The following is a 14,565-nucleotide window of genomic DNA, read 5'->3' on the forward strand; positions in this document are numbered from 1 at the left end:
GAACCAACCAAAATATTTTTGCCTCCTTTTCATATAAAACTTGGACTGATGAAAAATTACCTGAAAGCCCTAAACAAGGAATATGAAGGACTTCAATATTTGAGACAGATTTTTACATTGAATAACTAATGCCAAGGTTAAGGAAGGAATTCTTGTTGGTTGACAAATCAGACATGTCATCAAATGTAGTGCAGCCAGAGAGAATCTCATGGAAGGCAATCATAGATGTTGTTGAGAATTTTTTTTAACAGCTACTGGTCACCAGACTAAGTCCAGCTGGTTGACAACACACTTCAAGCATACAAAACCATAAAGTGCAACGAGTTGCTAAAGAATTATTTTCTACAATCACACTTGGACTTCTTCACTGCTAATCTAGGTGCAGTCAGTAATGAACATGGTGAAAGTTGTCACCAGGACATTGTAATAATGGAAAAGCTGTATCAGGTCAAGTGGAATCCATCAATGATGGTCAACAATGGTTAGATACTGAAACAAGAAGCATCAGATACTTGGTAAAAATGAAAACATTTTTAGCTCAGTTAAATTAGTGCAACAAGTCAAACATCTTCAAAAGACTAAAAACACTCAATTTAATGCGTGATTCATTTTTCTCCAAATTTCTACATGATATCGTTAACTTGCAGTTGTCTATCATAGTCACCAAATATTTTTCAGGGGTCAAAACATTTTAAAAACTTTATCATCCAGTGTAATTAAATATTTTTTAATATAGCATAATTCATATTGATAAAGATAGAAGTTTCAAGGTAAACTAATTATTTGAGGTATAAAGGACAGAAGTTTCAACATAAGGTGGTTAAACTCAGTAATTGTGGTACCTGAGAGTTTTAAGGCTTGTTGATTATCATGTGCAAGTAAAAATGTCACTGTAAGGTGAACACGTGACAATCTTCTTCTTCTTTCAGCTGCTCCTGTTATGGGTCGCCACAGAGGATCATCTTCTTCCATATCTTCTTGTCCTCTACATCTTGCTCTGTTACACTAATCACCAGCATATCGCTTTTGTTAGGCCTTCCTCTTTTCCTTTTTCCTGGCAGCTCTATCTTTAATATCCTTCTCCCAATATACTCAGCATCTGTCCTCTGCACATGTCCAAACCAACGCAATCTCGCCTCTCTGACTTTGTCTCCCAACTGTAATATGAACACATGACAATAATGTCCTAATAAATCCTATAAGTGCTGTCCACATTTGTAAATATACCAGGCAAGCTATTATCATACAGCTAATCCAGTTTAGAATTTGTGAAATGTAGTAATAGTTTTCAACCACACTGATCTCTTCCTTGACGTAAACTTTTGTCGCAAGGTTGATGAAAATCAGTTATACTTATTGAGCCAACAGCGTGTTTGTTTGTTGTTTCCACTGACTTGGACAAATTCTGGGGTATGGGGCCAGAGGCAAGAGTTGCTTTTTCCTGCTTCATCTCTTGTCCTAGGTTAAGCCCTTTTTTTCTCCTTGGAATCTTGAGAAAGTTACTCATGGTTTTACCTTTTGTCAGCTTGATTACTGTAACTCATTGTATTCTGGGATCAGTAAATCCCTGATACTCAGGTTGCAGTTGGTTGTTTTTTAGTTGAGGCAAAAAAGTCTACCTCTGTATCTCCAATCCAATTTTAGCCTCTTTATGCTGGCTGCCAGTTAGCTTTAGAATTGATTATAAAATTTTGCTGATGGTCTTTAAATCACTACATGGGTATGCTCCTGCCTGTTTATCTGAATTGTGTGTTATACACCAGCCATCCAGAGAGATTAGATCTACCATTCAGCTGTCTTTTGTTGTCCCTTATACAAATTGCAAAACTAAGGGGGACAGGGCTTTTGCAGCTGCTGCACCTCGTCTGTTGACTTCTTTACCTAATTACATTAAGGAGTCACCTTCAATTGAACTGTTTAAAACTAGATTGAAGACAAATTTCTATTCTCTAGCTTTCCATGACCTAAGGTGAAACTGATGTTTCCCTCCTCTTAGTAATTTGTTTATTTCAGTTTACTGCTGGTTGTATTGTGTTTGATTGTAGTTTATTCTATTTGTTCTATTTATGTTTATTGTATGTTTAATGTAAAGCACTATGGCTAGAACATTACTGATGTTGTTTTAAATGTGCTCTCTAACTAAACTGACATTGACAATTACATTGAATATTTCAGCAGTTTCAAGCAGAATACAAGAGTCAGCCCTGGAAGGTATACATGTTTATCACAGGGAATGTGACTAGGATTGTAGCTGAATCATGATTATGGCAAATGGCCTGGCATGTTGAAAATTATCAGACTTAAATGCTGACTCGCGCACTTATCATGTTAATTTCTGAGGACGTGCACAGAGGACGCCTCAAAAGGATGCTGGAAACACTTGGCAGCCATGATGCATGCACGTAAGCATTCACTCAATAGTGTCAGTCCTATCCCCTGCCACAGAGTTGTACTGAATCCAGTACGTTCACCAGTAATCCAAAATGTTAACCAGCAATCTGATAGAGATCTGCTGAATTCAATGTGTGAGTCACCGAAGTGATCAAACTGTACTGTAAAATCCACGTATGCACAGGCAAACCGACAATCCAGCATTACGCTGAAACCAATAAATGCACTAGCATTTCAATATAGCCACGCCAGAAACATTAAGATTTTTTTCCTAAATGGCACCTCATATGGACGCGTTAAGTATAAACTGGCTTTGACATGCTGAAACAACATTTATTTATATATCACATTTTCATACAAATGATGTAGCTCAAAGTGCTTTATATGATGAAGAAAGAAAAAAAAAGACAAAATAAATGGTTGTTTGTTGTTTTTGCGTGCGTCTGTTTAAATGTAAATTACTAATTTTTATTGTTGATTTCATTAATAAATGTAAAACGAGTTTTCTGTATGTGATGGAAAATGCTATAACGTTTTACCAACATGTTTCACAGTCAATGTGTGTTTGGTTTAATGTTTAAAACTGTGTAAAGTACTTTAAGAAATGCTGTTTTTTATTAATATACATATACATTGTTTGCTGAATTCTGACCTCAGACTTGCTGCTACTCTTAGGATCCAGCTTAGGTCCAGTAGGTTACCACCTACTAGGAAAACGAGCCTGGACTTGGCCAGACTCCAAGACCAGGCTGTTTATAATGAGTTTGCATGCAGTTTGCGTGAGGAACTTGCAGATTTTGGTGTTACTGACGATCCTAATGTGATGTGGGAGATCTTCCGTGACAAGACCATGAAGGTTGCTGAGGGCTGTCTTTGTGTTACCGGTGTTCCCAGAAGGAGGTGTTTCATCTCGCAGGGCACCCTGGATATCATCAAGAGGAGTTGCAGTGCACGGCTCAATGACAACTTTGGTCTGTACCGAGAACTGAGAAGGATGGCTGCGAGAGTTCTGAGGGCAGATAAAGAGGCATTTGTTAGAGCAGTGGTTCTCAACCTGTGGGATGGGCCCTACTAGGGGGACGCGAAGAAACAAAAAGGGGGGCCGCGAAGATGTGAAAAAAAGAAAACAAGAATCAAAAATATGAAAAAAATATCTGTTGAAACCAAAACAAATTAACTTAAACTACATTCTGATACTAGAAAAATAAATATAGAGTTTGATAAATGTCGATAAAAGTTAAGTCGGTATAATAAAATATGCATCTACATTTCAAAAAAATGTTAGGGGGGGCGCGATTAAAACTGTTATAAAAACTCGGGTCACAAATATTTAAAGGTTGAGAAACGCTGTGCTAGAGGAATCTGTGAGCAAGTGACACACCATACAATACAATACAATTTATTTTATTGTATAGCCCAAAATCTCACAAGAAGTGCCACAATGGGCTAGACCATTTGTGGTCTAGTAACCCACGTCCTGCTTACAGAGGAATCAAAGCATTATGCACATCTGAATCTGTTCCTCGGAGAGTCACAGTCAGGGCGGCTGATGGAACTGTCCTTACAGATGACACTGCAGTTGTCACCCGCTGGGCTGGCTACTTTGAGCAGTTGTTCAAAGCTGATCCTCCGGCTAGGGCGTTGGATATCTCTGGGTCCACGGTTCTTGAGGCTGATCCTCAAATTAGCTGTGAACCACCCAGTCTCACTGAGATTGCACAGGTGGTGAACCAGCTGAGGGAAGTAAAGGCTGCAGGGATCTGTGGTATCTGGGGTGAACTTCACCAGGCTGGTGGTAAAGCTGTCCTCTTGGCATTGTAAGCAATCTTTGCTTCTATTTGGGAGACTGGCATCATCCCAACTGACTGGAAAATGGGACTTGTTGTCCCTATCTAGAAAGGGAAGGGTGATCGCCTGGATTGCAGCAACTACAGGTGGGATAACACTGCTCTTGGTGCCGGGTAAGGTCCTTGCTAGGGTCGTCCTCAATAGGATCCATGATCACTTACTCACCTACCAATGACCGGAACAGTCTGGTTTTATGCCTAAGAAATTTACCATCAACCACATCCTGGCACAGAGGGTTCTCATGGAGTGCAAACACAAACATCGGCAGAGTTTCTTTGCAGCCTTTGTTGATTTTCGTAAAGCATTTGACTCAGTTGATTGAGCTGTCTTGAGGGTTTGCGAGATCCCCTCGAGGTTGCTGGATATCATGGCCGGCCTATACACTGGTACTGTGAGTGCTGTGCAGAGTGGAGGCAGACCCTCTGTGTTTTTCCCAGTTGATTTTGGAGTTCGTCAGGAGTGTGTTCTTACTCCTACTCTGTTCAATACTTGTATGGATTGGGTGTTGGGCAAGGTCGTGGGGTCCAGCGGCTGTGGGGCATCTGTTGGTGAAGAAAGATTCATGGATCTTGACTTTGCTGACGATGCTGTGATCTTTGCGGAGTCAATGGAGGCTCTGATCAGGGTGCTCTGAGTGTCTGGGCTTGCGAGTGTCCTAGATAAAAACCAAGGCTGTTAATATTTGAGAAGTTTTACTTAATTTCTAGGAATGCTCCTAGCACTGTTTCACTTCTTTTGTTAGTGAGTCATTCAGGTCAAGTTCCTTTTTTGTTAATTATTTTCTATTCTCTCTTTTTTCCAGCCTTTTACTTTAATTTAATGGTAATACATTTACATATTTTTTTTCTTTAAACCTGTTAGATGCTTTGCTTGTTTCCTTTTTACTTGTTATCTCAGTGATTTTGTCCATGTCATGAATGTTGGTGTTAGGTGGGCTGGTTTTAATATTTCTGCAACTGGTGAACTCCTAAGATTTTCATGCTCAATGGTCTCTAGAGTTTACTCAGAATGGTGAAAAAAACAAACAAAAAAAAATATCTGGTGAATGTCAGTTCTGTGGATGGAAATAACTTGTTGATGAGGGAGATTAGAGGAGAAACACCAAAATAGTTTGAGGTGACAAAAAGGCTACAGTATCTCAGATAACCACTCTGTACAATTGTGTTGAGTAGAAAACCATCTCAGAATGCACAACACTTCGAACCTTGAAGTGGATGAGCTAGAACAACAGAAGACATGATATTGCACCATATAACAAAGCAAAAGTAGTCTCAAACTGTTTCATGAACATGATAATGAGTTCAGTGAATTTCAGTGGTCTTCCCAGTCACTGGATCTGAGTGCAATAGAACACCTTTGGGACATGGTGGAGTGAGAGATTTGCCTCATGAATGTGTAGCTGACAAATCTGCAGACCAAATCATGTCAAAATGGATCAGAGTCTGGAAGGAGTGTTTTCAACATCTTGTGGAATCCACAAGAATTGAGGCTGTTTGGAAAGAAAAAAGAGGCCATATCCAATGTTAGTATAGTGTTCCTGATGAATTGTTCATTGAGTGTATACAATAAGTGAGCTAGTGGTAGGTTATGAATTACTTAATTTCATAATGCCATTCATGCTATTTCAGGAGTGACAGTCTTACTACTGTACTTGGCCTTAAAAGTTAAGGTTACTTGATTATGTTATGTTAGAAAACAGTATTTATTAGATATTGTATGTATAATAAATTAAATATTGCATTAATTATACAGTATGTCTTTGTAACTCTAATGGAGTGTTTCCTCAGGGGTTCTTCTTTATCATGGCAATTGCAGAATGGCTGTACAACCCTCCCAGCATGAAACACGAAAAAGATGGTGCAGGACTCAAAATGATCAGTCAGTCCACAGCTTTACTTTGGTCTGGCACCCCACTGTAGGCCTTATTACTGGCAGGCAAGCCCAAACTCAACAGGTAAGCTTCATGCCAGTCTAATTCCAAAACAGTGCCAAGGCTTTAAAATTGTAAAACATCAAAATGTCCGAAAAAGGGAAAGGAAAACCATTTAAAAACCTCTGACACCAAAAGAAAACAAAGCTTCTTTATGTAGTGCTTGTGCAAGACAACAGCACTTTAGAGAGAAAAGGGAATTGGAAGATAGCATGGAGATGTCTGAATACATTCAGGGGTCGGGGCTGGGAAGACAAGAAGTAAATAACCACACTCAGGAAGTGTAACCCGAATCACAGCCACAAAATTGAAAAGAATTCCAATAGATTGCTAACCAGAAGGCAGAACTTAAAAATAATGGAGTGCTCAAAGTAAGAAAATCTAAAAAAGAATCACAAAAATCACAAACCAGGATTCAACACCACAAAATAACAAAGCAGCATTCAAAATCACAAACTCAGGGCCAAAGCTATTAAGCCTTCTTCAACTTCAACCAAAAATGATATCTATACTAATAAAAGGCAAAGCCCTCGCTGACTCACTCACTCAGTCACTCACTCACTCACTGACTGACTCATCACTAATTCTCCAACTTCCTGTGTAGATAGAAGGCTGAAATTTAGCAGGCTTATTCCTTACAGCTTACTTACAAAAGTTAAGCAGGTTTAATTTTGACATTCTACACGTAACGGTCATAACGATCGATAATGGTCGACAACGTCCGCCGTGTCGAACTTTCTTATTTATAGCCCCATCTTCACGAAATTTGGTAGGCGGCTTCCCTGTGCTAACCGAAACTGATGTTCGTACTTATTTCGATGGTATGACGCCACTGTCGGCCTCCATATTGAACTTTCCAACGTCACTAATTCTCCAACTTCCCGTGTAGGTAGAAGGCTGAAATTTGGCAGGCTCATTCCTTACAGCTCACTTACAAAAGTTAAGCAGGTTTCATTTCGAAATTCTACGCGTAATGGTCATAATGGTCCACAACGTCCGCCATGTTGAACTTTCTTATTTATGGCCCCATCTTCACGAAATTTGGTAGGCGGCTTCCCTGCGCTAACCGAAACCAATGTATGTACTTATTTTGATGGTATGACGCCACTGTCAGCCGCCATATTGAACTTTCCAACGTTGCTAATTCTACAACTTCCAGTGTAGGTAGAAGGCTGAAATTTGGCAGGCTCATTCCTTACAACTTACTTACAAAAGTTAAGCAGGTTTCATTTTGAAATTCTATGCATAATGGTCAAAACGGTCAACAACGTCCGCCATGCTGAACTTTCTTATTTATGGCCCCATTTTCACGAAATTTGGTAGGCGGCTTCCCTGCACTAACCGAAACCGATGTACATACTTATTTCAGTGGTATGACGCCATTGTCGGTCGCCATATTAAACTTTCCAATGGTTTTTGTTAGTTATGGGCCCATCTTCAAGAAATTTGGTATGCGGATTCCCAACGTTAATTGAATCCTACTTATGTACATATATACGTCCATAGCCTGCAGCTCGGTCATCGTGTGAGGCGGTGTTGGGTCCCCCATCCCAACGCCTCCTACGTTGTTGGCTGCCTGCCTATATGAGGCCGTCCGTTGCTCCTCTCTTCATTCCCTTCCTTGCTTTGCCACGTGATTCACGCCTCCCCTGCTAAAAACTGCTGCCTTTTTATTTAATCCACGGCTTCTCCACTGTTTTATTGTTCGTTTATTATGATTATAGTTATTGTGTAGGTATTTTAGACTTACTTTACATTGTTCAGGTACCCATTTCCTTTATCATTCCAACCGTACCCCCATTAACATGTCTATCGAGGTGGTCACCATCGATCAAAGAACTGTCACTTACCGAGTGGTTTTCATGCCCAAAGATGCTGCATGCCTTTTCCATTCTCTGTGTTACATATTACACGGCCATATCAGTCTCACTCTTGATATCCGGAGGAACATTGTGTCTTATGCATTGAATGACTGGGACAGGTTCAAGGTGTGGTCTGATGACGGTACAGGAGATAATTTTACTACACAGAAGCAATGCTTAAGCCCTTTTCCTATGGTTCTGCATGTGAGTTGATGGCTGCCGCTGAATTGTTCGGTTGTCGCTTTCAAGTGTACCGAAATATTTTACACATTTGGAGAACCGCCGATGCCTCTTAAACATCTTAGATTCACAGGTGACGATTTCAGTAGTGGACACTTTGATGTTTATGAATGTTTAAACTCTCAAAAGCTGGATGCAAAGTTATCGATGAAACCGGTTGTGTGCTTACAACGCTTGACAGATGCCGAATGTCACTTCAACACAAGTCCTGCAAATACTAATGTAATTGAAACAAACCATAAAACTCAAACCGATTATGACAGCAGCAATCCAAGCTGTGAGATTTCAGACAAGATTACTTTTCACATGGCCAACTGTACGTTGCATGTTCAAGAGTAAGCTCAGCGCACAGCTTGGTCATATTACAACCGGAGGGCCGAACTGACAATGTGGTATACAAAGAGATCCTTAACCAATAATTATTAGTATATTTTCCTTCAGTTTAAAAAGGTTTAATTTTCTTCTTAATAAAAATTTTAAGGCAGTACTTCACGCAAGCTGTTTAGGTATTTTGCTAGTTTTTTTATATTATTTTTTATATTATTTATTATTATTATTATATTTTTTATTATTATTTATATTATTACCCCATATTTAGTTTGTAGTGGTCTGTAGTTTAATTTCATGTTTTGTGGGGAACAGTTATATTGAAGACTCAAACTCAATGGAAACCTGGTATGACCAGTTTGTGGACAATGGCAAACAACATAAACAAAGTGCATGGGAAGAAAATGAACATCCACATGTGCGTTATCTATTCATATGCTAAAAAAAAAAAACATATAAATGTGTGCATTGTTTGCTAAAAATTAATGGTTTCGTCCAAAAAACTCTGCATTGAACGTCAATAGGAAAGATGCAATTCCAACAACTAACTAATAACTTAAATAACTCATAAATTTCAGTTTTTGATTTTTAATAAATATGAAAACCTTTCTGAAAACATGTATTCATGTAGTCATTATGGGTTACTGCAGTGGTTCTCAAACTGTGGGGCGGGCCCCCCTAAGGGGGCGTGAAGTAACAAAAAAGGGGGGTGCAAAGATGTGAAAAAAAGAAAACAAGTATCGAAAATATGAAAAATACATCTATTGAAACCAAAACAAATTAACTTAAACTACATTCTGATACTAGAAAAATAAATATATAAATATAGTTAGATAAATGTCGATAAAAGTTAAGTAGGTATAATAAAATATGCATCTATGATATATCATTAATTACAAAAGAACAAATTGGTATTAGTGGCTCCTTTTAAAAAAACGTTAGGAGGGCGCAATTAAAACAGTTATGAAAACTCGGGTCGCAAATACGTAAAGGTTGAGAAACGCTGGGTTACTGAGTGTAGATTGATAGGCAATGATAGCAAATTACAACACAACAAAGTGAAGGGGTCTGAATACTTTCTGAGTTCACTAGATTATAACCAAGACTCACCAAAGTCGTTTTTTTTTGTGCTCATCAACTTCTTTCGGTAGGTACAAGAGAATAGACTATTGTCACTAGGCAAATTACATCATGGTATGGCACTTTATAAACTCTGGTTTGCAAAACATTATAGAAAGTGGTGAATTTGGTTCAGAATATTAGTGGTATGGGCGGCACGGTGGCGCAGTGGTAGTGCTGCTGCCTCGCAGTTAGGAGACCTGGGTTCACTTCCCGGGTCCTCCCTGCGTGGAGTTTGCATGTTCTCCCCGTGTCTGTGTGGGTTTCCTCCAGGTACTCCGGTTTCCTCCCACAGTCCAAAGACATGCAGTTTAGGTGGATTGGCGATTCTAAATTGGCCCTAGTGTGTGTGTCCTGCAGTGGGTTGGCACCCTGCCCGGGATTAGTTCCTGCCCTGTGTTGGCTGTGATTGGCTCCAGCAGACCCCCATGTCCCTGTGTTTGGATTCAGCGGGTGGGATAATGGATGGATGGATATTAGTGGTGCACAACTTCCTAATGTTCAGTCCATGTACTACATTTGCTGACTTAGGCAGGCAAATAGTGTTATTAAAGACGTCAACTATGCTGAACAGTTGTCATGATTGGTTATTATATGTGGTATCACGCATGCACGTCCAAGGATCTCCTTGCTGGCTCATTCGAGGTAGATGGTAACCCACCAGGGCGAGAGGGGGCACTGTCACTGTGTCATCTTCTTTTCTCCCTGCAGCTCCCAGAAACCTCCCAATGAGGAAAACTAGTTCCACCTCTTCCAGTCCTCCTGTTATAAAAGGTCCAGCTGCCTCCACTGAGTTGTCTTTTGAGACCGGTTCCTGACAAGTCAGAACTCTCTTTGTTGCAACAACTAAAGCAAAAAGCTTGATTTTCTTTTCTGTTTTGTACCCTGTGAGGTTATGTTAGCTAGTGCCAGAAGGCACGTGTTTAAGTTTATAGAAGAAAAGCAGAGAATTAAATATTATGATCCAGCTGGTGTACCAAATATTCTTTGTCTGTTCTTGTTCTGTTTGAATCTGTGCTCGGCCAGCTCACAGTAGTTATGTCAGCATGAGTTTTTGAAAATGACTTTTCTTTATATGTTTTTGGAGTTGCTTAAGCCATTTAAGACTCTAGGTGTTTTTTTTAATCATCTGGCTTCAGCTTTCCCATTGATTCTCATTGTTTATGATTTTTATTTATCTCTCAGTCCTTCTCTGCATGACGTTTTGGAACAACAGTCTCTTTTCTTGCACCACAAGATTCAGAGACAGAGTTTTTATCCACAACTACAGTATTTATTATCCAGCTTCACCTATAAAATTTTCAAAGACAATGGCCTTGGTTATAGTGCCATCAGTAAATCAGATGTATCAGAAGTATCAGAAGTACAGTATTATGTAACTAACTGAGTACTTTACGTTATACAATATTTGTAGGTTTTTTTTATATTTTTTTACTGGGGCTAATATTAGTTGATTAGCTGGGATGCCTTATACTTGAACATGTCATGTCAGTTTCTAACTTGCTTACTCCAGACCCAGGGGATGGAATTAGCTCGAGCCTATCCCAACTAGCTAAGGTGCACCAGTCCATCGCAGGGCAAACACAACCGCACACCAAACACACAGAGGGCCATTTCAGTATCGGCAATTCACCTAACCTGCATGTCTTTGGACAATAGGAGGAAACCGGAGCACTTGGAGAAAAGCCAGTAGAAATGGGAAGAACGTGCAAACTCCATGCATGGAGGACACAGGATGTAAACGCAGGTCTCCTAACGGTGAAACAGCAGCATTACCTCTGCACCACCATGCCACCCACACTTGAACGTGCAACATACAATTGCCCTGCTGTAGATCAATTCCTACTTTTCCTACTGACTGACTTTGGCTTTTTTTGAATGGTCATGGCAAAACACAATTTTATAGGAAGCTGTATTCTTTTCAATTGAAAAGTATATATTCTTATTATTATTAGACGTTTTACGATTTATCATTTGTTTATGGTTTACTCAAGCATTTCTTTTAGTGCTTTTCATCAGTTGTATTTTCAAGCATCTATTTGTTTTTGTTATACTCATAGCCAGACAAACTTTTAACATTGAATCATACATTTTTTTAACTTATTGTATTCATAAGAATATTTTACAAATGACAAGGGCAAACAGTGATAGAAGAGCGCATGTCCCCATTGAATTATAAAGTCAGAGTTCCCGGGCAACGAAAACCCGTACAAATTTTGTATCTTAATCTTTTAAAGGAGTGGTACAACTGTCACGAAATCCTGGTCACAGTAGCAGCGGTCCCCCAGATTTAACTGACACCCAGAGGGCGGAATTGCAATCTCTAATTGAGGGGAACACGGATGTCTTTTCGGCAGTGCCTGTCCGGATGACGATTGCAGAACACAAGATTGTCAATCTGTTCGGTGTTACTATATAGGTTCCCCCATATTACCTACCAAAGGCAACAAGGAAAGAGATACGCAAGAAAGTCCGACAGATACTCCAATTGGGTGCTACTCAGCAGAGCAAAAGCGAATGGCAAAGTCCAATGTCTCAAAGCAGATGGTTCAGTTCAGCTTGGTATTGATTTTAGGAGTTTGAATAAGATTTCCAAGTTTGATGCATACCTGATGCCATGTGTGGATGAGTTGTTGGTAAAGCTCGGGCAGACTTCATATATCTCCACTCTAGACCTCATGAAGGGTTATTGGCAGGTCCCCTTGGAGCAGTCTAGTTACGAAAAGACCACGTTCGCCACTCTGGACAGGTTGTTTGAATTTATGGTGTTCCCTTTTGGTCTCCATGGTGCACCATAGACCTTTCAGGGAATGACTGATCAGATCCTGCATTGCCATTCTGCATACATGGGTGCCTATCTTGACGATGTGGCCATTATCAGTAACAATGGGAATCTCATCTCGTCAACCTTTTGGGCGATGCTTGACAATTTGCAGCTGACAGGGCTGATGGTCAATCCTAAGAAGTACAAGCTGGGTATGTCGGAAACCCATTACCTGGGATATTCCATGGGGAAGGGTTTACTCAGGCCTCAAATGGACCATCCCGAAACACAGAGGCAGCTTCATGCCTCCTTCGGGCTCACGGGATACTACAGTTGGTTCATTCCCAGTTTTACACATCGAGCCGCCCCCCTCACTGGCTTGACAAAGGGCAAAAAGAATCATTGCGTTTTCTGGCACAACGCCTGTGAGAGAGCTTTCTCGGACCTAAAAGCCAGTTTATCATTGTTCCCGATTCTGTGCAATAAAGAGTTTTTGAAGGAATTTATTCTGAAAATAAATGCTAGTGCTTTCGGTTTAGGACCGGTGCTCTCACAATGTTTTGAGGGGGAAGAACACCCCATGATGTTTTTCAGAAGAAAGCTGCTACCCACAGAGTGCAATTTATTCAACTACTGAAAAGGAGTGTTTGGAGATTAAGTGGGCGGTGGAGGCCCTTCGTTACTACCTCTGTGGATGACAATTTACCCTGGTGACTGACCACAACCCACTGCAATGACTGTACAAACAGAAGGTTACAAACGCCCAGCTCACTCGGTGGTCTTTTAGTTTGTAGGCTTTTGCTTTTGATGTTCGCCACTGTCCCGTGGCTGCACACACCAATGCTGACGTTCGACGGTCGCTTTGCTCACACCAATGTGGACCAAGCTGTGAGGTTTCTGAAATCTTCTGGGACACCCCCAAATGGGGTGACACATCAAGTACATCCTGAAGCACTATTATCACGTCCGTGGAGAATTGCTTTTTCTGAGCCGATTGTGGTTGCGCTATAAGCTCCTGTCATCGATGGGTGATGAAAGGAATATTATAAATACAGGGAACAGTATTACTGGGCCACTACACTGGCCAAGACCCTGTCTGACTGCTGTGTTTGTGTTTGGTAGATCCAGCTACAATAAATAACAGTGCTTTTCCTGTTTCAAGCTGAATAAAGCTGGTTTTGCTAAAGAACTGAGACTCAGCCTCATGTTTTGGGGTGCAAGACAGTGACTCACATGTAACTATATATGTATTTTTGTTGTTTATTGTGTTATTTTTTGTTTGGACGATTGAAGTAAACAGGGATGACTGTGTTGGCACTCCAACATTTATTTTGCGTCATGAGCCATCACAAGTGTTTCTTGATATATATTGTCTAATGTTGTGTTTAATTCATGGTGTTGCATAGTCCTACTGTCATTAGTCATTTGGAGACATACAAATATGAGCTACATTGTACTATGTACACATGACAATAAATTTGAATATGAACTTGAAACTGCATTTTTCATTTCTGTGTTATCACAGCCTGTTCTGGCAGAATGAGGCAGAAGGCAGGAGTTGACCATGGATAAGCACAATTAAACTTGCTTATACTGATCACTTACTCTAATCTGCATGTCTTTGGGATAAGTGATAAACCAATAGCATTTAGAGACAGCACAAATTTGAATCCACAGATTGTGATGCAGCAATGCTAACCCACTGTGCCATTCTATAAGTAACAATACATTTATAAATTAAAAATCAAAACAAACAAAAAAAAAAACAAAATGTGGGCATCATCACTTTTTATTAGGACAAGATAAAAACTCAAAAGTGCAGAAACATCCTCTTTAAGCAATGCACCATACATTTACTTTAGTCTCCATAAACTTAACTTCTATTAAAGGATTGCACCTTACTTGTGACGTGTTGTCTTACATTCCACTGAATATTTTTATTGTTATGCCAAATCCCCCGCAAACTGTTTTCCATTCCATCTGTGACTATGCAGGGGTGTCGAACTCCAGTCCTGGAGGGCCGCAGTGGCTGCAGGTTTTCATTCTAACCATCTTCTTCATTAGTGACCAGTTTTTGTTGCTAA

Source organism: Polypterus senegalus, chromosome 3, assembly GCF_016835505.1.
Source record: "Polypterus senegalus isolate Bchr_013 chromosome 3, ASM1683550v1, whole genome shotgun sequence".
NCBI lineage: Eukaryota > Metazoa > Chordata > Cladistia > Polypteriformes > Polypteridae > Polypterus > Polypterus senegalus.